Below are 21,193 nucleotides of genomic sequence, written 5' to 3' on the forward strand. Positions count from 1 at the left end.
GGGTCGGACCTGCCCGAATCTGACATGCGCGCCATTCTTTCTCTCCCTCACCCAGCCTGACTCTCCTCCTCTGTGCGTCCTGCCACACTGTCCCTTGACACATTTCCTACTTACCCTTAAGCCTCTGAGATCCAGTCAGATCCTAATCCTGGAGCTTAATGCATTCGATGCAATGTTTGTTTTGGACGAGATTTGAGATTTGAGTTGAAACCTTGAAAAAGCCAACAGAAACCTTTCCTTGCCCATTTACTTAAAGTGATCCCGCTCTGCATCGAGATTTTATACATTAGGATAAGTATCGATGAGGCTTTTAGGACTTAACTCTTAAAGCATTCAGGCCCATGAAAATCTCAGAGGTGACCTAGATTTCTCATCTGTCCACTTCCACACCTACAAACAGAGGGTGGTGAGGAGGTTCTAAGTTACAGTGCCCACTCCATCATTCTCCATCATTCGGTCTCCTGAATGCTACGTGTTCCCCCTTCTCCCTCTAGTCTCGTATTTTTAAGTGGTACACTTTCGAAATACCTGCCACACCGCAGATTTCCAGGTTTTGTTTCCTTCCTGGTAAGTGGTCCCTGATGGTCGCATATTCAGCTTTCATGTGAGTATAAGCTGAGTTTCAAATGGGTTTTAAAATGGGGAGTCCCCGAGAATTGAGATTCTTCTCATTCTAAGATTCCCATAAATTCTGGGAATTATTTTCTGAGGATGATGATCTGACCCCCCAAAATGACATCACTGCTCAGTGAAGATGATGCACTTTATACCAACGGGACAGCCCAGTGATCAATAGAGACATAGGCTATACACGGGCAATGTTGGTATACTCCCTAACTCCACTAAGAGTAGCGTCTTCAAAGCAGGATTATAAAAATATAGATATCATTTCCCTAATGGATGGGGGGGTAGGTAACAGACTAAATTACTATGGGAACAATTATGGATTCCCTTCCTTGAGTTTGTATCTTTTTCGTTGGGCTCTTCCTCTAAATAGAAATCTTAATGAAAGCACTCCTAAAACCAGAACAATACATGTAATGACCTTTTGAGGACTTCTCCCAGGATCCTGTGAAACTTGTCTATTCTTACATTCAACTCCTTCAGCTCCCTCCTTTTCACTGAGGTTTTTTGTTTTGTTTTGTTTTGTTTTTTTAAAGATTTTATTTATTTATTTGACAGAGAAAGACACAGTGAGAGAGGGAACACAAGCAGGGGGAGTGGGAGAGGGAGAAGCAGACTTCCCGCGGAGCAGGGAGCCCAAAGCGGGGCTCGATCCCAGGACCCCGGGATCATGACCTGAGCCGAAGGCAGACACTTAACCCACTGAGCCACCCAGGCGCCCCTGAGATTTTTTTTTTTTTTTTGTATCTCATCAGACCCAAATCACTTCTATTGGTAAATTATTCACGTAAGACAAAAGCTGTTAAAAAGCTTTGACAAGACAACTTCTTTGGCAAAGCCATTAAGATAAGACACCTCAGCAGGGTTGGACATTCCTCAGATTGGACTCCAAGCCTCACTATATAAGCCGTAGTTTTCCCCTTCTTCTCTCCCTTTCCACCTGTCTCTCTCTCTCTCTCTCTCTCTCTCTCTCTCTCTCTCTATATATATATATATATATCTTTAACTAAATGTCATTCTGTGTAACAAATCACCACTTTGCCATAAGTGATGTAGGTTTCTGGCAGTGTACAAAGCTGTTTCACTTGCAATATTATAAAACATTGAACCTGGAAAGATAGCCCGAGGAGAAAAACTCATTCAAAGTCCAGAGGTAATGTTAGAGACAGTGCCCATCACAGAGAACATCTTTCTGGACATTCAGAGGACAGCAGTAATGGAAGGGTTAAGACGGGGTACAGTATGTGTGTTTGCCCAAGATGAACACATGAATGACATCCTCTAAAAGCACATATGTGCTTATTTAGACAATATTTCGTGGCTGCAGAATTTTTATGCTAACCAAAGACATATGTTCCAACTTCAGTTTACCAGTTGATGACCTCAAAACCCACTGTCAGTGTGAACACAGAAGAATCAACATAGTTTATCACGTGGGGCTTCCAGGCAATGAAGTTTAAGGAGCAAGCTGAGTCAGGAGAAAAGTGCATCAGCCAAATTATGCTGTTATTTAGGAAGCAGAACACAAAGGGAACCGGAAGCTTCCAAGTTGCTGCCCAGCTGTTCAGAGCTGCTTCTCCATATATAATTTATTAATTCAACTCCACACATAATTAGAGGCAATTTGCATTAAACCTGATGTTAATGATCCCACCAATCCTGGCTGCACAACTTTGCGCTCTCAGTTTTGTTTATTAAACTGGAAAAGTAACCCAGGTTTGAGAAAATAACCTTCTTTGGTCGTGACTCATCCATTTTCTCGGCACAGTCTCTTGAGTACTCAAACTTGTCAAAAACTGTCTTTGTTCCCTTATGAAGAGAAAGATTCAGGATGTGGGAAACGAAGGGAAGTTTTCCTGGATGACATGCTTTTCCTGTGTCAGTAAGACCCCCTGCTGAAGTGCCCTTGGGCTGAGGGTGAACATTACAGACCCAGGCAGGGGACAAACCGTGACCAGAAGGAGGAAGCAAAGGACCCATCCAGGCAAAAGTCAGGGTGTTCCTCAGTGGATCATTAAATGCTCTGCTTGTTAGATCATATCACCATTGTCCCCAAGGAGGGGAGGCCTTACAGCACCTGAAAGATGACATAACTGCTTTTCTTTTGTGACATTTTACATCTTGGGAGCATTTTAAATGCTCTTCATCTCAGTCGGTTAAGCATCTGCCTTCAGCTCAGGTCCTGGAGTCTCGGGGTCCTGGGATCGAGCCCTGCATCAGGCTCCCTGCTCAGCGGGGAGTCTGCTTCTCCCTCTGCCTGCAGCTGCCCCCTGCTCGCTCTCTCCCCTGCTCTTTCTCTCTCTCAAATAAATAAAATCTTAAAAAAATAAATGCTATTTAGCCAAAGGTCACAAAAAGTCAGTCCACAAGCCCAACATAACCTCACATATATTCTTGTCGAGCTCATAAAACAATATTTTTTAGTATGTATTCATTGTGAACTTGAAAAATGATGAGATTTTATATGTGAACATCTATGTCTGACTCCCTTTGAATATCTAGGGTAGGAGTAACATTTGAGGTGAAGTTACTATAGCCCCTTTAGATCTAGTACATCAGTTTACAAAAATTTTCAATCCAGCCTGCAAACTGTTTGACTTTCTCTGCTTGAGCCCAGCCAGTAAGTTTTCGGAGGAGAGCTCCAAGGTTCAGAGAAGGTGACTTGTCCAAAAATCAAGAGCCAATACCAGAGCCAGGCCCAGAACCTAGTCATTTCCACTGTACTTCTGTACCTGTCCTTTGTGATGTCCTACCTGATCATGAGTCCAGAAGACCGATGCAATGGCACACTGTAATTATAATAACACTAACTATGAAACACACACCTTTTGCAATGCACAAATTCAAGGGGTTATAATAAGATATAAAATGCAGGACAGAAATAAGCCTCAAGATCAGTGACATTTACCGACTGGTGATCTTTAAGGTTTTCACAATATTTTTAAGCAACGCAATACGCTTGTGAAAGGCATATTTAGGGCCAACAGAGGTAGAAAAATGTAGCCACCCAATTGTGGTATCATTTAGTAAGCAAGACTTAAAAGAAAACCAAGAACTTCATTGTTTCTACCCAGCTGTTCAGAGCTTCCTCCTATATAAGTGGGCTCATTAGAATTTGAAAAATATGGAAACTAGTTTTTGAGTTGAATCCAGTTTCTTTTGGCAAATAGAGCAGATCGTGCCTCTGTCACACTTTTTGGACTGGTTCCTGTGAACACGGGGTGTTAAACCAGAAGACTGACAAATCCATGATTCTTTGATTATTGGAATCTGATTAAATTTTTATTAAGCCCACTGTAGTTGTTAGATGTAGATCACTGCTTACAATGGACTGTTAAGGGATCCTTTGCAAAGCTGTGAATCCCTGGTTAGAACACCCCCCGCTGCACCTGCACACCTCAACGCTTCCATAGCCCGAGGTAACCACACACGGAATCTGAGCGTGCGCCAGGTGTCTGAAGTTCAAGCCAATCGATGATTACTGAATCCTTCTAACTCTGAGAAGCCCCCTTCTGCTTTTATTTCCACACAGAGCATTGCCACAATGGGGTCACCATGGGTACTGACTGACCAACAGATGGTACCAAGGCTCTGAGGCTCTCTGAATTCAAAACCCACAAAGCACATTAAGTAGGTGTCTCCTGCTTTCTTCTGTGACATCGTCCCAAACTGTCAGGGATATGGTCGGATCACTACAATTTTGCCATAAAATTCACATTTTACTGGCTGCCTCCTCTTGCCAGGACTTGGGGTCATAGTGCCTTCTCTATGGACTGTCAATAGGGAATAAGGGAATGCAGGGGGAATGATGGGGATACAGGACAGAGATTCAGAAGGTAGCAGGAGGTTGACACGTAGGCACAGACCGCACGGTGAGTGTCAGCCCTCACCAGATCTCTACATTCCAATCCTGACCATCACAACCACCTGCATACAACCCCATCTTTCTGTTAACTCAGGATATAAACTTTTCCTTTGAAAACTGTGAAGGTACTACAGCCCCGGATTGTGTAATCAGAATATCATCATTTTCTCATTTATAACATGAGGAGCTTGGACTTATCTCTGAGATCAAAAGATAAACGTTCTAAGATCTTATGAGCTATTGGTTACTTAGCAAAATCCTACTAATTCAGAAACATAATACCTTGACACTGTGGAGAAGATACTGCTGTGTGGATAATACCTGAAGAAAGGCTATGGATTCTTGTTTTGGCAGCATGTTTCAGAGATCATGGCACCTTTTCAGATTAGCTCAACAAACATTTCTTTAGCTCTGTTAGGCATTGAGGCCACAGATATGCAATCGACCATTGCACAAATATTTGAGGAGATAACGTTGAATTGACACACAAATATCGTGTCTAGGCAGAGAAAAGAGCAAATGCGAGGACCCTAAGACTTAAGTTTGGCCTGTTGCAAGAATACGAAGACCATAAAGAAGGCCAGTATTTGTTGGGAAGCCAGTGGGAGGTGAGGACCACAGGAGACCACAATCAGAGTATATAGTCCAGGGAAAGACCAGATTTCATTCTGAGTGCAATGTAGATTTCATGCTATGTGCTGCCAGAAAACTAAGAACAGCGTCTTAACTCAACAAGACTGGTGGGGTGAAGCGACTCAAATGCACTGCAAAGTTTATGGCTAAGCTGAGTCTTGAATTTTGAATTAACAAGTTTTGGCAGGAGAAAGGAGAGGAGGAAAAAAGGCTGCAAATACAAAGAAAAATAGGAAAGAAAGAAAAGACAGTTGAGGTCGAAGAAACACCATGCATAAAGACATGCCATTTTCATGGTGTTTTGGGGAAGCCATAAGGGGCTGGGAGTTGCTAGCACCTAAAACAGGAGAGAGGACAGGAAGTATCTGAGACTGGGAAAACGGGCAAGTGCCAGAAACGCTGGTATTACAATCATGACTACCGAGATCTATAAAGCACATTTGTGATACGTATGCTAAGATTCTGTATTTTATTAGACTATGCTTGTGACCAAGGGCTTACAGTCTTATGCAACTTACTTTTCCTCTCAGCATCTAGATATTCAATAAGTACTTGTGGCTTGACGACCATTAAGTAAACCTCACTGACAGTTTCTGCTCATTGCTGCCAAATATATCACCAGGGTTTTCACCAAGTCAGGGAGATCAAGAATACTTGTACACGCTAATAATTGCTGCTTAGAATTTGTGGTGAAACAATGTTCAAAGGGGCCCATCACCTCCTGTATTTCTGGCCTATGAAATTAACAAGGCATCCAATTTGTTAAGATGGCTTGTCTTGCTTGAGTGATGCTTTATTACCTTACCTGAAGCGCGAAGCACTTCCTTAGGGGAGAAGAGTTCATAGGAAATAATAATAATGCACACATAAGAGCTTTAACGTTTTCAGAATGCTTTTATATATATAATGTTTTACCCTCATAGCGGCTCTTTGAGTTAGGTGAGACTGACATTATCATTTTTACTTAACTTTTATGAAAAGCAAGGCCCGGAGAGGTCACGCAGCTAACCGACTGTGTTAGACATGAGGTTTTCGAGGCTCATACTTTTGTCACCATGTGCTTTCCAACAACTGACAAATGCATCATAATTTTATTATTCAGGTAGAAAAAGGGCAATCAGTTTGCTGTTAGCTAATCTTTTGTATAAAAGATCTGTGTCTGTTCTTTCATTCCTTTTCTGAACAAATATGAACCCAGCACTTACTCTGTACCAGATACTTTTCTAGTCACTGGGGCTGTAACAAAAACAAAAATCCCTGACCTCACGTCGTTTACATTCTAGTGGGAGAAAGACAACAATCAAGTAAATTATGCAGACTGTCAGATGATAACAAGTGTCATGGGGACTAATAAAACAGGGAAGGGAGATGGAAAGGTAGGGTGAGTTTTTAATAGAATGGTCATGAAAGGGATTGCTGAGACAATGGCATTTGAGCAAAGGTCTGAGGAAGGTAATGCAGGGAGTCAGGTGGCTATGTGGGGAGGGCGATTCCAGGCAGGTAGACGGTAACTGCCAAAGCCCTGATGTGGTATAACATCTGGCTTAGTGGAGACTCACAGGAGGTTCTGCATAGCTGGGGCAGGCGAGACGCAAGACTACACGAAGATGCAGGGGGCGTCGATGTGTGCATTGGGGCTAAGGAAGCCACTGGAGGATTTTGGAGCAGAAGGCTGACACCATCTGTCTTACCTGTTAAAAGGATTATTCTGGCTGCTATGGGAAAAACAGATGATGTGGAGAAGGTGGTAATGGCAGACATAGCAAGACTCATATAGAAATGGTTGCAAAAATCCAGGCAACAGAGGACATCAGCTGAGTCTGGGGTGGTAGCAGTGGAGGTGAGAAGTGGTTGGGTTGAGGACATATTTTGAAAGTGGGGCCAGAAGGACTTGCCAAGGGATTAAATGTAGGTTGTAAGAGACGCATATTTTTGCTGCATTCCCACTATGTGCCAGGACCTTGGTTAAGCGATGGGGATGCAATGATGCACGTCTGTAGATGGACAGGGCTCTCGTCTTGTTGAGGAGCCACCTCCTGATGTGCTAAGTAGCCATACCCACTGACCACATTCTTACCCATCACCCATCATGCCAGGTCTGAGCACATCAACTATACATTGGGCCTCCATTTCCTCATAGGGGGTTGATCAAACAAGTAAACAACTAAACTGAAGTGCTCTTTAGCTCCAATTCTCTCAGCGTGGGTGCATCAAAAAAAGAGGAGAGGGGTCTCTTTCATTGTCGTCTATGAGAAAGGACTGCATTTTGGGGGGGAGAACACAGGATCTCTCCCAAAACTCAACATATTAGGACCAGGGGCTATGAGTAAACCTCCTCTACATGGGGCGCCCAGACTCTGAACTGCGGTCAAGAACCTGCTAAAGCACTACCTCCAACGGACAGAAAAATGAGACCCAAGAGAGGTCTACCTTTGGGGAAACCCCTGCCCACTTTCTTACGATGCCAAGGAGAACACCGAGGCAGGACGTCTGGCTCTGCTATTCTCCTAACGATGCTTAGAGAGCCAGTCGTATGGCCCAACCCTGAATTCAACCTCTCTGTGTCCTAGCTTGCTCTCTCCAAGCTGGTGAAAGGCCCTGTTTATATCTCAAAGTCTTGACATTTACCACTTGTCCTTCTTTCCCTCTGCTTCCTCAGGGGATCAAGCTATACAGACTTTGGATGATCCATAGGACCGTCTAGCCACTCATTCCCTCTCGCTACCACAGCTGTCCAGCCGGGGAAACCTGAGTGGAACAATGGCACAGGCGGAGCCCAGGGGAGGACAGTGACTCAGTGACTTCCAAAACCACAGTGATTGGGCAGAGTCCTCTCACAGATGAGGACTCTGCCCAAGGAGACGCGTGGGGATGGGATGGCTTCCTCCACCTCCGACTTTGCTCCCCACTGTCCACGTCTCTCACTGCTTCCCGTCTCACAGCTGTGACCGCTCTGTCACTCCTTCTGTCATACCTTCTCCCTCCAGTGTCATGGGTGATTTCCCCTCTCTAAGGCGGGAGCTCACCCTCAGCTAACGCTCTCCCAGCCAGTGTAGCTTTTCTCTGCTCATCTGCTCTCCAAAGGCTCCTCAGACTCAGGACCTAGAAAAAAGAGTCTGAGCTTAAAAAAAAAAAAAAAAAAAAAAAAAAAAAAAATCATGCTTCGGTCACTTTCTGGATACAGAATCCTGTGATGTGTTTCCAGGAAGATTCTTTTCTATGGGAAAAATTTGCCCCAGGGTACAACACATCCCTTGACCAAGAGCAGGCTTGGTCCTGTTGCACCCCTCAACCGTCCCCCCGCCACCCCCTGTCTACTGTATCTCCAGAAGGTGGTGTTTTTTATTCCATTCCTTTGGCCTTTGTCACATCTGGTTTCTGTCTCTATTTTCAGGTAACCAGCAGTAATTTTTGCCCTTTCCTCTCCCCTCCAAATTTGTAACTGCTTTGAACCGCCACCTCTATCTCTTCCTGTAGGTTCTGTGCTGAAAACGTGAGGATGGTTATTTTCTACACGGTCCTGGGTTTCTCCCAGGGGCTGGGAGGGTTTTTCTGGAGATGCTTATAAATGTTTGTGTGTGGGAGGAGGCTGTTATTACTTTAAAAGCAAAACTCTTCCACGGCACCGTGTAGCCCTTGCCAGAGGAAGTCACAATCTGGCCGCCTCCCTTCTAGAAAAAACTCTACACGGCTGCTGTTCCTTGAGCTGTGGCCAGAGTCAGCATGTGGCAGTGGCCTGAGGCCAGGAGGGCTCTGCTACTGGCAGGGAGGCGGCGACAGCCTGAGGGGGCTCAGAATCCTCCCATCACACTTTCTCAGGGAACTTGGTCCAAGTTCATTTCCCTGGTTCATACATTCCATTATAGTCCACGCCAGCAAATGCCACATAAAATGGAGATTTGCAAATACACGAAAACGACAGGGTTGTGCTCTCACAACTGGGTTCAGTAAATGACAGGGAAGGCCAGGTCCTGGGAGCTCTCCTTGCACACAGAAGTGTGGCCATGCCTTTGCGATTAGGGAATAAAATGAATACTGGTAACCTGTCCGCCAGGTGGAGGCGGGGAAAGAGAGAGGCATTAGGAGGTCCTTTGTCGAAGAGCGCCTGTGACCTGCCAAGTTCTTCTTAGAGTAACTCCCACTTTCCTAAGAAGGTCCGGGATCCAAATGGCACCAGCCAGACTCGAGACAACCCTTCAACCTGTCCACAGCCCCTCCCGCAGCTGGGAAGTGGCATGGCAAGTCCACCTGGCCTTGTAAAAACAAAGAGGTCCTTCTCTTTGCCTGGAGCTTTATGGGTTGGCAGCTCCGGAAAAGCCTCCCTTTGATCTTGAGCTTTGAAGGGATCAAACAAGCTGCTTTAATGGGTGGGAATGTGGCTCTGAAAATCCTACCTTTTGTCAGTAAAGTATTTCTCCTTCTCCTCCTGGGGCAGGTGCAATGACAGGATCCAGTCTGCTTTCCAGGCTCTGAGCCAGATGTTCCTTCTTGCAGCAAGTAGAACAAAGAAGTGAAAGTGAGATCAGGCAGCAACTGACAAGGCCTTGCCCACAAATGAGCTCTGCTGGGTTTGGGAGTTAGCTCTTGATGTGCTCCTTCCTGAAACCCCCTTTAAGTACACTGCATTTTACAAAGGCCAGAAATCAGCTACTCTGGTGTTAACTGTGCTGATCGTGACTTCTCAGAGCTTTTAGATTTTGTTTGGAAGAGGGCTCACCTTTTAGCAATGGGATTTGGGCTAACATCCTTTGATTTATGAGATATGTTTCAAACCCTTTTCAACCTAGGATTCCAGACTCCTTCCGAATGCCCAAACAGCCTTTAAATAACCACTTTTATTCCCTCAGCCTATGCTACAACTATGACAGCAGAAATAGAAAAAGAAAAATTGGATCACCGTTTATTTCTTGAGGACCATTCCAGCATGGCTCTAAGGACGGACTGTTAAAAATCTCACATCAGATAAATATTTAATACATTTCTCAAGCTCACCTGAAATGAGCAAATTCAGCACACTCTCTAATTTCTGGATATACGTGTCACTGTTTCCTTATAAATGTTTTCCAGAAACTGCCTTAAAATACCTTGAGGGAAGAGATACTGGTGATTATGCCTCCAAATGAATCCATAACTATTCAAGCTAGCAGTTAAAGTTTTCTTGGTGATGCTTTTATTTCATTAAGCATCCTTTGGGCCTGGATCTCCCAGAGTATACTCCGCAAATCCCTGGTCCTGGGAGATGCTGCTCCTTGAGGAGAGAGATCCATAGCCAAAGGACTTAGGCAAGCAGGTGACTACCAGTCTCTCCTTGAAATTCTCACTAGGCATCAAATCTGAAGGCTCTTAGAAGAAATTTGTTAAATTCCTTTTAATCCATACACCCCTAAATTATCTGACCAGGGAAAATACTTTCCTCATAATGATTAATATCTCATGAGACTAACTCTTAGGGGAACACACTCCGAGATATTCTGCTTTAGAGCATGATCATAGGATATACCCGGCGTACTTTCTTAACAAGTTTCCCTAGCCCTTCCCCAGGGATCTGAGTAGGTAGATCTGAAGTTGGGCCCTGGGAACCTCAATTGGAACGAGGACCCTAGGTGATTCTTAGTGATGAGGTAAGTTTCAGCAATTCTGGTTTTCTGCAGATCTACCCTTTCAATCCCCTGCCCCACCCCCACAGAAATATACGCACGTTATGGAAGCACACCCTAAAACATGCAAGCCCCTGAAAGTAATAGCCTCGATTTCTTCTCTGAATACAAAGGCAGAGGTAAGGTAGGCAGTGTCCTTGTAGCTCAAGTTGAGGCATACAGTGTAGGTCTGCCTTTTTACTGCCAGACCTCTAAGAATAAGGAGCACATCACCTACGAGCGTAGGAGGTGATAGGGGCTGGTGGATAAGCAGGCAGCCGTGGAACAGAGCCAGCAGGCAGCCGTGGAACTGAGCCACCCGGTTTGGGATCCTTGCTCTACGGCCCTCCATGTTCCAAGCTTCAAATTCCTCATCCATAAAAATCAGAGACGGTAAAAATTACAGTACTCCCCCATACAAAGTGTCACAGAGACACAGATAAGTCGCTTCATATAATACCTGCCAGGCGTTAAGTGCCCCATGAATAGCTATTATTTTTAAGCAAAGGTCTTAGGAGTCATGAAAACACCTGGAAGGAGGGAAAAGAGAGGGTGGGAAGAAGGTGCGTCTTCGGATCCCTGGACGATCAGCCCTGCCGAAGGCTCTTTGGAGTAAAATACGGAAGGGGACGAGGTGAGTCTGCCTGCCATCTTATCTGGGTGGCTATCAGCCGCTCCCTGGCTCCAGGGAGTAGGTTGGCGTTTCTGGATGCTTGCCCTGGGCCCTGTCCTCTGAAACCGTCCGAGTTCCGGGCCACGGGCGCCCAGGGCGTACACCTCAGCTTCCCCAGCGTACACATGCAAGGCAGCACCAAAAGGGTTACAGCCATGTTTCTAAACAAATAAGAACTGCCAAGGCTTGGTGCTGATATGAAATTATAATCAACGCATTCACGGATTGGTAGTATTTATCATGTTGTTAGCATTGTAAATTTGTACCATTGTAGATAGGAGTCACACAGCTTGGGGCCCTGTACCTTCACCTATTGTTTTCCCTGTGTTATGATAAATTTCCAGCAACACTTGATTAAAACTGCCAATTTGTTGGGAATAAAAAGAATCTCTCGACACCACCAGGACTAATTACGTTGTCCTTGCCAAAGGGGTAGTTGAATAATTGCATGCGATTATTACACAGGGATGGCGCTTTTCACATCAGTAGCAAAGCAATGAAGATTGATTCCCTTTAATTAATCATTCAAAAATAGCCCCCTTGCATCACTCCCCAAATAGGAGGGAGCATGTTCCTACATCTTTCTTCCACAAGGCGCCTAGATGCAATTGGTTCCCTGATGAGCTATCAAAATGTGTGTGCCTGTCCGAGATAGGAGGACCTTCTCTGTAATTGATTGTGGATCCTATTTTCCCAATTCTTTATCTCCAGCCCTGAACTCTCTTTGTAATCTTAACAGCTGGGAGCACATTTACATAGCTTTCATTAATTGTCCTCTGGCTTCTCATTAGAAAAGGAGGCAACAACTCTTATCTGATCCAATCTAGGCTTTATTTTGCATTTCTACTAACATGATATATTGGGCTGAAGTATTCCCAGTGTTTGGTTTGGAGGATCAAAGTCTCCAAAGGACAATACCTTATTAGAAGGCAGTGATGGACACCATTATATATTACTGGCATTATCTGTTTCTTGCTTTTTACAACAGTATCCAAATTCAGCCTTATCTCTGCTTTGACGACACTGATGTCCGCTTTCTCGATTCAAGTCTTCAAGTGTTAATATACAGTAAATCAGGATCTTCAAAGGTTGCTTGTTCTTTTTTTCATATACTCTTGTCATTAACGTGAGGAATGGTCTTTGCTCCGGAAAAAGATTCAATTAGCAATATTTGCTGATGATCTTCTGCAAGAGTTGTGCCGGATTTTTTTCATGTGATGCCACAGAAAGAGAAATGCACAGCTTCCTAATTGGGAAGCAAAATTGTCAAACAGGAAATGTCCAGTCTGGGCACATCTCCCACTTCCCACACCCTGCTCTCACCAACTGTTCCTTTGTCTTCCATTTTCAAAAGATGCTATATTAATAATTTCTTTGATATAATCTAGTATTCAATTTTTGAAGTCACTAGAGGACTAAGAAAGGTGCCCAGCTCCTGTTTTTGCTCTGCACCTTCCTCTCTAAAGCTCCTTCTCCTTTGCCGCCTCCTCCCTGCCCACGTCCCCTCGTGGCCCATGGCCCTTCCCTTGTCATCGTTCAAGGCTTAGCCCATCCAGCAGGGACAAAGGATGACAAGAAAAGGGAGATGTGGCACATGGGGAATCCTATCAGGCTCTCTTCTCTGTGTACCTGGATGACCATCACGGTTATTTTTCTTTCTTTACATTTAAAGATGTGCTATTTGAACCACCTTTAAGACTTAAGTGGCTAAATGTGGCTAGTGCGGGGTTGCCCTTTATTTATTATTATTATTGTTGTTATTGTTATTATTATTATTATTATTATTTAGAGAGGCAGAGAGAGAACAGGTGGAGGGACAGAGGAGAGAGACAGAGAAAATCTTAAGCAGGCTCCATGCTGAGCTTGAACTCACGACCCTGAGATCATCCCCTGAGCAGAATCCAAGAGTTGGCCGCTTAACTGAATGAGCCACCCAGACACCCCAAGAGTCGCCCCAAGGATCCTCAAAGAGTATCCTTTCCAACAGGGAGGGATGAGAAAACCAGAGCTCAGAAAGAAGTGGTTCTCACTGTGGATATGCAGCAGGACATTCTCAAAGGAGGGGAGGGCAGAGGAGGGAGAAAGAACGGCAGATGGGCAGAAATAGAGCTTAGGACAGGCACTACAGTCTCTGCCATGTGTGTTCTACTAGACTCCCGACTCTGGCAATGGACTCATCAGCCCTTGAACTTCAGTTTCCCTCCAGACATGCAAAAATGGCAACAACTACAGGGTTGTTGTAAGAGCACGCAATCATACAAGCCAAGCACTGGACACCAAAGAGATTCTGATTTAAAGATAGTGAACAGGAAAATGGTGATACCCAAGTGCGGTGCCCGCCGCCATGTTTTCCAGGCCTCACTGTTTGGAGTTTTGGAAAAAAAAAAAAAAAAAAAACTTCGTTAATCAAATGTTCTTCATTTTTCCTTCAAGGAGTTTATTTTTACCCTGAGGTCAGTCAGGAATAAAATAATGTAAAAAAAGCATTCCCTGAGGTTTCCAGCTTCTCCATCACTTATCACACTCTCACATGCCACTATTAGATCCAGAGAGCAGGGCTGGAGGAGCAGATGTACACAGGAGGCCCTTGAACGATGCAGAGGTTAGGGTGTCGCCCTCCCACGCAGTCAAAAATCCACATATCACTTTTGACACACCCCAAAAACTTAACTAGTAATAGCCTACTGTTGCCCAGAAGCCTTACCAATAACAAAGGGTCAATGAATGCCTATTTTGTATGTGCTATGTTTTATATATTGTATTCTTACAAGAAAGTAAGCTAGAGAAAAGAGGATGTTATTAAGAAAATCGTAAGGAAAATACATTTACAGTACCGTATTTATTGAAAAAAATCACTTGTAAGTGGACCCATGCCATTCATATCTGTGTTGTTCAGGGGTCAACCTTGTATATAATGAATAACTGGGAGAGTGCAAATTCCAGTCCTTGTGGCCCTGAGCTCATGGGAAGATGGGTGGATCACTAGAACACTCCAGAAACTCCTGGGAGGAAGCTTCTGTTGACCCTCTCCATCTTGGAGAAACCTGGTAGTGACAAAAAGAAGCTTAAACTATGGGCCCCAGCTCTTGAACCCAGTACCTTAGATGGGATTTAGCTGCACCAGCTGCCTTGTGAGACCATCTTATTCGTCGTCTCCACACGATGGGATCCTTCCCTTGGCAGATGTTTCTTACTTGAGACTATACATTAATAATGATCACATTTTAATCTGTATTACTTGGAGATGCCATTAAAATGCAAATTCTGGTTCAGTAGTTCTAAGGTAGGGCCCAAGATTCTGCGTTTCAGAAGAATTTCAAAGGGATGCTGATGCTGCTGATCCGTGGACCATCATATGAGTGGCAAGGGTGTCTATACATCACTGTCTTTGGGGCACGGCGTCACCATCCAACTTAAACCTCAATCTCAGATCAGTTTTGGCTAAGTGATCCCTCCATCTGAACATATATTCTTCTCTCACATATGTAATTACTGTAAATTGTGATATGGTTATAATACCAATAGTGCACGATTTTCTCACATAATCCAGACTCCTAACCACCAGGTAGTAGATGGGAAGGGTAGAGAGAGATGTGGCTCCTGAGACATGAGAGTTTTCCCCCAAACCTTTCCCTTCCCTATCAATTCCTTATATCATACTGATTGTAAGGCTCCTCCCAACCCCAAACCAGTACCTTCTCACTATTGCCCAACTATTCCAGGCCAAAAAAAAAAAAAAAGAAGGTGGTCTTTAAAAGTATAATAGCAGTAGACACATAAAGGAGGGCCCAGATATGAGAATCATAGAAGGTCAAACATCATCTAAAATAATTTTAAATTAAGCTAATAATACTCTTGAAACTCATTGTAATAGTTTGCAAGGGCCACCATAATAACGTACCACAGACTAGGTGGACCACGCAAAAGAAATGTATTTTCTCAGAGTTCTGGAAGCCAGAAGTCAGTGATCAAGGTGTCACCAACACCGGTTTCTTCTGAGGACTCTCTCCTGGGCTTGTAGGTGGCTGTCTTCTCCCGGTTGGTCCTTTTCCTACGTCTATATGTGTCTTCATTTCCTCTCTTCTAAGGACATCAGTCAGATTGGATTAAGGCCCATTCATATGACCTCATTCTACCTTAATTACTTCTTTAAAGGCCTTATCTCCAAATACGGTCACATTCTGAGGTGCTGGGGGTTAGCACATCAACACATGAATTTTGAGGGGGACAACGAAGCCCATAAAACTACTGTTTTAGTCCCCATTGTTTCTGCACCCAAGACACTGATAACCTGGTGGTGAAAATGTGCTTTCAAATGCATGTGCTGGCTTAGAGCAGCTGGGTTAGAACCCCTGGAGCAGGGCCTGGGTTCCCTCAGGTCCCCCAAGTAAAAAGGAGGCAAAATCAAGATGTAAATAAAAGCTTTCATATTCATGCATTTCTGGAAGAATAGCTCTTGTTTCTCCAAGAGAGGCTGGGTCAGGCAGAGCAGGTGCAGATGGGCTGAACTGGCGATCTAACACTTGCGCTCCCTGCAGCCTGAGAGGTATGCAGGTTTCCCATGTAGGTAGGTCAGAGCCCAATGGACAGGCTGAAGACTTCCTACCCTCTGTCTTAGGTGTGTTTTTATAGATCCAACCTCAGCGGAAACCATTTTTACACATGCTGGTGTTCTTACTGAAGAAATGCAAAAAAACTCTCTCTCTCTCTCTCATTCTCCCCCCACAAGACCGCCTTCCTGTCTCTCTCAGACACACACACACACACACACACACACACACACACACACACACACACACACACACACACACCAACTGCATACACTATCAGGAACCACCAACCCTTTGCCTCTAAGTAATGCGCCATACTGCATTAGCATGTTTTTAAGTCCTGAGGTAGCAACAGCTGATAATCAACATTCTAGGTGTCATCTCAAATTCTGTGCTTTTTTCCAAAAGAGCGTCAGCCTTGAAGGTGTGCATTAGGCGGTGTAAAGTTTCTTTTGATTTGTCAGTCATTCTCACCCCTAGGTCTGCCCCTGCCTTTCTGCTTGCGATGTTTCTCCCACCTGCAAGGTCTGGACAATGCTATGTCATGCTATAAAGGAAAATAAAGTACTTTCCAGCTTCCCAAATTGTCTCTTCTGGGAGCCTATTTATCAGAAGGCGCAATACAAAAGGGAGGAAGTGCTGTAGGTAGATATTATAAATTCCATTGGGGTTTCAGAAGTTGAACCATCTCTTTTATTCTAGCAGAAGATGTTTTCTATATATCTGCTGATTGCACATTCATTCTTTAATCTTTATACATGAAAAGCTAAAAGCAGAGAGCCATGGACTAAAATTTTCTCTGTAAATTGTTGAACATTTGCAACAGATATAGAAAATCACAGTGTGAAAGCTGTTAAAGCTGTGGAAAAATAAATTGGAGGCACCACAGGAAATGAAGGTTTTACATAAGGACAAGGAGCCAGCCAGAGTTTTCAAGTCCATTTTGTAATAAAGGAAATTATGAGCCACATAAAGCCCTCTTTGGGAAATTTACATTTTGATGGATAATACGCTTATAACAGTTAGTATGAAATGTTTCTGGTTTACCTACGACATGTTTCTAATAGATAGTCCACATGCATCTTTAGCAGAATGTAACTGCTAATATTTGAAGTGCAGGTAATTCCTTGGTTCTCATTTAAAATACCATAATGCTCTCCTTGCTCCAGGCAGGCGAAAATAAAATCTCAATTAAAATAAAAGCAGGCATGGTTCCAGTTAAGCAATGATCATTTAGAGAATTAACGCAATAAAGCTTTTTCCATAAAGTGCCTAGTCAGCACGACATGGGAGCCGTAATGCCAGATTGGGATTCCAGTCCCCTGCTTCCAGAAGTTTGCTTTTACCAGGTTGTTTCATTTTGAATATCTCACTTAACCTCTCCGGGCGGCAGCTTCATCATTAAAACATGAAATGGTTGTGCCCATAATCTCTCAGGCCTCATCCAGCTTTGAAACGCTGAGCCCTAGGATATAAGCAAACCTGTGGAAATCCTTGCAACACGGAGAAGGAAGAGTACTCACAGGGGCTTGCCTTCATTCTCATCTCAACTCACAAATTACAAAATTACGACAGTGATCAGGTACCGAGATCACAGACCAGCCGCTGCGTACCCCATGTGGTCTTCAGCACTTTGCCTAACACAGCATTTTAGGAAAAAATAGAAGACAAGAAATAAAAAACACCTACGCATAGCCTTTTTGATGTCCATGGCGCCTTGCTACTCTGTCGTCCTCCATCCTGCCTGACCTCTGGGGGGAACCTGACTTTAGGACTTGGATCTGATGTTCATTCATTCATTCGACAAATAATCTGTTGAGCTCCAACTCTGTGTGTCAAGCTCGGTTCTAGGTACCAGGATTATGACAGTAAATAAAATAGACAAAATTGCTACAGCACTGACATCTAGTTGGATCATCTACTTGGAATATTCATCTTATTTGGAAGTCAAGGTAGTCCGATACAACTTTTTAAGGCTACCTTCGTTTCTAATAGTTTCTAATGTATGGAACGTAGATGGTTCGAGACACCGTATCAGCTGTCACAGGGCCTCCAAAAACGCAGAGTTGTGGTACTATCATTTTCAGCTCTCTCAGGCACCTGAGCTTCATAAATCCACGCCCCTGGATCCTTCTGCTTCTGGCCAGCATTTCCCTCCTCCCACATCCCCGGGCTTAAGAGGGCTTCACCACCCTGGCAACGAGCAAGAAACTCTAAGGCAGAAGGAAGTGGATCGTTCTGGTGTGTATTCTAGCTCGGCTTCTGCCTTGTCCCAAGGTCTTGTTCCATTTCTTCCCTCATCCATCCGTTTCCCATCCCATGTCTCTTTTCAATCCATTGCCAATCTCTGAGAGGGAAAGAGAGGGCAGAGCTTCAGGAATCAATGAAAATGTGCAATAAATACTTAGCTTTCTAGGTCTGTCTGCTTCTCTTTGTGGGTTTGGAGGAGGATGGGGAGGGGAATATTAACAAATATCAAAGTTTTGACAGGACAGGTATAGCTGGAAAATGAACTAGGAGAAGAATGAATGTCATCATGAAACCAACTGCCCACCAACATGAGGGGAAAAGGAAGGCCTTCAAAACTAGGGAAACCGTCCTCAGATTCTCCTGCCCACGACCTCATAACGACAAGAGAAACTGAAGTGATGGAGAAAGAAAGCTGGACCAAATATCAGGACACCAACTACCAGCATTTGCCTAAGCTCCCAGGTCGTGAGTCCCCACCCAGCCTTAGCTTCTATTTCTAGAAATGAAAAAAAAAAAAAAAAAATGGATTACACTGGTTTTCAACTGTGGTTTCACATTAGAAGGGCCAAAGAAGATTAAAAAAAAAAAAAATACTGATGCATACACTTCACCCAGACCAATTAAATCAAAATCCTTGGAAGGAAGGCCCAGCCAACAGAAAAAATGGACTGCTTCCCAAGAGATTCTAATGTCTAGCCAAAGCTGAGAACCACTGGCTTCGAAGATCCATCAAAAGAACATCTGCATAGCCAACAGTGAATTAATGTTGGTTCAACCAAACTCAATGAGCTCAAAGTTTCTAACAACAAAATTTTTCCATTCTTATTATCTTTACTAGTAACTCCCATTTTGCTAAACAACCTCTCTGAGCTAAAATAGCTTTTCAGTTTTCACTAAAACTTCAGTTTCAACAGAACTGTAACCAAACCCAACCCAGCCAGAACAAAATGTACATTACTCTCTAATTTCAGGATATGGAAGTGTCATTCTAAAGAAATGAATAAATAAAGCATAAGAGGAATCTAGATTAAATGATCAGAAATCTGAATACAAAGAATACAAAAATATAAAAAAATACAGAAATTCTGCATTCTGAAACTGGCAAAACTATGTGTACGTGCACGAGATACAAAGCGTTGTTTTCCTTACTACATAAAACGTTCTCATAAGTTAATACATAAAATAAATAACCTAAGAGACAAATAAAAGCAGGATGTGAACAAACCACATATGATAGAAAAAGTAAAGCATAGATAAACACTAAATAGTTGAAGCTTGGTCATCATTCTATTATGTTAGAGAGCCTTTTCCAAAGAAATATAATGTGTATTAATAAGATAGGATTGTTATCTAACAAATATGATGGATTAAATTTTTTTCATCTTCCAAGACATAATCAAACAACATACTAAAGTGCCAGGGCTCCAGTCTTTGTCTTATAATCAGGACAACATTCTTGCTTAAATAATCACTCCCCAAGTTTGCAAATACACAATAGGTGCATGCTTGCTTCTTAAATGTCTTTAAGAACCTCAAAAACTTATTCCGCGTGACCATTAACCATGTCATCTTGTTTTTTCAAATACTTAGGAAAATAAACAATTGAAGGTGGAAACTTTCACTGCAAGAACAGATAGAACAAGTGGAGGGAAATGAAGCCCGATCTCAAAATGATGCATCTGCGGGGAGAGAGATCAAACACATGGACTTAGAGGCAAGGAAACAGTGAGGGCAAGGGGTGGTCTGCCTGAGAAATCCCTACAAGGTACATCTGCAAATCTTTCTGGATTAGGAAGGCCTCATGGCTCCCAGAAGACAAGAATCAAGAATTGTAAATGATAAAATTAGAACGGTACTGAACATGTTTATGAGAAATGAATCTGGGTGGGGGGGAAGAAGTGCTCGCATAATATACATTGCTTGCCAAAAAGAAAATATATTTGCAGACATCTCATTGAAGCTACAAGGGAAAAAATGCATCCAGTGAATTAAGTTTAAATTAAAATAAATAACTTTGGTTTCTCGTTGTTGTTGTTGTTTAACCGTTGCTTTGTTTGTTGGCTATATAAGCAATTTGCTTATATTTTTTTTCCTTAAAAAGTTTTAGACTTGCCTGTCATGGACTTTTCTACTCAACAGGCTCTCTTATACAGCCTACAAGGCAGACAAGCCTTCTCCAGGAAGCTTACCAATCTCACACTGCTTCCGGGTCCATTCCAGGCCTTTGATTTCTGTCATGAAGAGAAGATACTCCTTCTGAGTGTTCCATTATTTTTCTCCTAACCACAAAATGACGCTAGCCAAACTGAGACCAGTATTCTACCCAGAGATACTGACAGAGAGGTCAAGTACCATTGCTGAGTAGCATCGCGAAAGGATCCTCGATCCTCTCCAATAACCATCTCCTTATTTAACAGTATAAATATGTTGGGAGTTTTCGGTTTAAAAATGGTTTAACTGATAATAGATAGATAGATAGATAGATAGATAGATAGATAGATAGATAGATAGATAGATAATAGATAGATGATAGATGATAGACAGATGGTAAATGGATATAGAGAATGTTGAGCATTGGCTCCCCATTTACCACCCACAAACCCTGCTGGTAAAACAAAGCTGAGTTTATTGCTTACCACGGTCTGTCAGTAGGCAGCCTCAATAGGATTGGGTGAGAATCATGATATAACAGTTTAGGACTCGGGTCTAAGGAGGAAATATCTTTTCCTCTACACTCTTAAGCTTAGTGATGGGGCCTGTGAATTAAGCTAACAAAAGATAGATTAACAGGAGAAAAATGTTTATTTGTTTGCCCATGGAAACCAACAACAGTAGTAGCTGACTCGCTAAATAATTAAAGTTAAAGGCTTCTGTACCTAACTTAGCAGGGGCAAGGGAAATGGGAGAACAGGCTTCTTGTGGGAAAAACAGATACGTTTCTTTAAGAAAGACACAGAGGCTT

General features: G+C 43.2%; 1 long non-coding RNA gene across 1 annotated transcript in view; it reads left to right on the forward strand.

The window, feature by feature from the left end:
* LOC113929527 overlaps positions 1-20,209 on the forward strand; it is a 31,382-nt gene extending 11,173 nt beyond the window's left edge. Inside the window, exon 3 of the long non-coding RNA XR_003522229.1 lies at positions 19,822-20,209. This is a non-coding gene — a long non-coding RNA (uncharacterized LOC113929527). The remainder of the gene's footprint in view (positions 1-19,821) is intronic.
* Positions 20,210-21,193: the final 984 nt, after the last annotated feature.

Source organism: Zalophus californianus, chromosome 5 (assembly GCF_009762305.2).
Source record: "Zalophus californianus isolate mZalCal1 chromosome 5, mZalCal1.pri.v2, whole genome shotgun sequence".
Lineage (NCBI taxonomy): Eukaryota > Metazoa > Chordata > Mammalia > Carnivora > Otariidae > Zalophus > Zalophus californianus.